Genomic DNA, 3,235 nt, shown 5'->3' with positions numbered 1-3,235 from the left:
TTTTTTACTGCTGAGTAGTACTCTAATATGTATATATTCCATACTTTCTTCATCCATTCTTCAATTGAAGGGCATCTAGGTTGTTTCCAGGTTCTGGCTATTACAAACAATGCTGCTATAAACATAGTAGAGCATATACTTTTGTTGTGTGATAAGGCCTCTCTTGGGTATATTCCCAAGAGTGGTATGGGCATTGAGATCTTAAACACAGAATTGTCTATCAAGGTGTTTGACTTGACTAAAGAGAGATCAAGGGGACTTCTAGGTTTGACTCAGAAGCTAGAGAGTGCTCCCATGTTCCAAGACAGCACATTTAAGGGAACGGCATTCAGAATGTATGGAGTCTATAGGGACAGATAGATGAGAGAAGGAAATGCATCAATTTTCAAATTAACAATGTCTGCAGAAAAAAATGGCCCCTAGCCAGTGAGTGAGAAGGGCAGTCCACCTCATCTGCTTCTGTAAAGATGCAGGAGGCTAGGCTGTTAACGTAAGTGTTGACATACAACAGGAAGGTATATCTGTTGCCAGAAGACCTCCTTACTTTCCTTTACTATTTTACTCAAGGAAGTCACTTGGCATCTGCAACATCCAACATCAAATTAAATGGAGAGAAACTCAAAGTGGTTCCACTAAAATTAGGAACAAGACAAAGCTGTCCAAACTCTGTCTATATATATTCAACATAGTTTTTTTTTTAAAGTTCTGACTAGGGGATTCAAATTGGAAAAGAAGAAGTCAAACTTTCACTATTTGCAAATGATACTATAGTATATAATAAGTGACCCCCAAAACTCTACAAGGGAAGTCCTACAGCTAATAAACATCTTCAGTAATGTGGCAGGATAAAAGATCAACACAAAAAATCAGTAGGCCTCCTATATACAAATGATAAAGAAGCTGAGAAAGAAATCAAAGAAACATCATCCTTCACAATAGCCACAAATAACATAAAACATCTTGGGGTAACACTAACCAAAGAAGTGAAAGACTATTCAACAAGAACTTTAAGTCTTTGAAGAAAGAAATTGAAGAAGATACCAGAAAATGGAAAGATCTCCCATGTTCTTGGATAAGTGGAATCAACATAATAAAAATGGCAATCCTACCAAAACCAATCTATAGATTCAATGCAATCCCCATCAAAATCCCAACACATTTCTTCACAGACCATGAAATTACAATAATCAACTTCATATGGAAAAAAAGAGGATAGCCTAAACAATCCTGTACAATAAAGAAACTTCCAGAGGCATCACAATCCTTGAAATTGAGCTCTATTACAGAGCTACAGTAATGAAAAAAAGGCTGGTATTGGCATAAAAACAGACAGGAAGACCAATAAAATAGATTTGAAGACCTGGATATTAATCCATACACTAAGATGACCTGATTTTTGACAAAGAAGCTAAAATTATACAATGGAAAAAGAAAGCATCTTCAACAACGGTGCTGGAATAACTGGGTGTCAATGTGTAGAAGAATGAAAATAGATTCATATCTATCCCCATGCACATAACTCAAGTCCAAATGGATTAAAGACCTCAATATAAATATGACCACAGTGAACCTGATAGAAGAGGAACTGGAAAGTAGCCTTCAATGCATGGGCACAGGAGACCACATCCTATATATAACACCAATAGCACAGACACTAAGAGAAACGGTAAATAAATAGGACTTTCTGAATCTGAGAAGCTTCTGTAAAGCAAATGGCACAGTTAATAAGACAAAAAGGCAGCCTACTGAATGGTAAAAGATCTTCACTAACCCCACATGAGACAGAGGACTGATCTCCAAAATATACAGCAAAATCAAGAAATAGGCATCAAAATTACAAATAACCCAATTAAAAAAATGGAGTACAGAACTAAGCAGAGAATTTTCAACAGGACAATATTGAATAGCCTAAAGACACTTAAGGAAATTTTCAACATCCTTAGCTAGATAGTTTGTATCATGGAAATGAAAATCAACAAAACTCTGATACCATCTTATACTATCAGAATTGCTAAGATCAAAAACATCAATGATAGCTTATGCTGGAGAGGATGTGGAGTAAGGGGAACACTCCTCCATTGCTGGTGGGAATGCAAACTTGTACAACCACTTTGGAAATCAGTATGGCGGTTTCTCAGGAAATTGGAAATCAATCTACCTCAGGAACCAGCAATATAACTCTTGGGCATATATACCCAAAAGATGCTCAGTCATACTACAAGGACATTTGTTCAACTATGTTCATAGGAACATCATTTGTAATAGCCATAACCTGGAAACAACCTAGATAGAGAAAATGTGGCACATTTACACATTAAAGTACTACTCAGCAGTAAAAAACAATATCTTGAAATTTGTAAATAAATGAATGGAGTTAGATAAAAGCCATCCTGAGAGAGAGAGAATCCAGACCCAGCAAGATGACCATGGTATGTACTCACTCAGAAGTGGATACTAGCTGTAAAGCAAAGGATATTGAGCCTATAGTTCATGTTCCTAGAGGAACTAAGTAACAAGGTAAACCCTAAAAAAATACATAGATCTACCTGTAAAGTCAAAATATACAAGATTGCATGACAACATTGGGAGAATGGGAGTGGGGGAGTAGAAAGGGCAGAAGGGAAGAGGAGGTGAGAAGTGAAGGGAGAAGGGGGGAACAGGATAGTCAAGACAGAGGAAGGACAGAGATGAGAGCAAAGAAAGAGATATTTTGATTCAGGGAGCCTTTATGCGGATAGCAAGAAACCTGGCCCTAGAGAAATTCCCAGGAGTCCACAAGGATGACCCCAGCTAAGACCCTAAGCAATAGAGGAGATAGTGCCCAAACTGGCCTTGCCATGTGGACTGATGAGTATCTTTTTTTTAATATAATTTTTATTGAAAAAAAATTTCCGCCTCCTCCCTGCCTCCCATTTCCCTCCGTCTCCCTTTTCCCTCCTCCTCCTCCCTCTCCTTTCCCACCTCCCCCCACTCCTCTCCCCCTCCCTCTCCAGTCTGAAGGGCAGTCAGGGTTCCCTGCCCTGTGGAAAGTCCAAAGTCCTCCCCGCTCCATCCTGGTCTAGGAAGGTGAACATCCAAACTGGCTAGGCTCCCACAAAGCCAGAACATGAAGTAGGATCAAAACCCAGTGCCATTGTCCTTGGCTTCTCAGCAGCCCTCATTGTCTGCCATATTCAGAGAGTCCGGTTTTATCCCATGCTTTTTCAGTCGCAGTCCAGCTGGCCTTGGTGAGCTC

The sequence above is a fragment of the Alexandromys fortis genome, unplaced genomic scaffold, assembly GCF_014885135.2.
Source record: "Alexandromys fortis isolate MF-2015 unplaced genomic scaffold, M_Fortis_MF-2015_v1.1 scaffold_410, whole genome shotgun sequence".
Classification (NCBI taxonomy): Eukaryota; Metazoa; Chordata; class Mammalia; order Rodentia; family Cricetidae; genus Alexandromys; species Alexandromys fortis.
Note: the sequence above shows the minus strand (reverse complement) of the source record.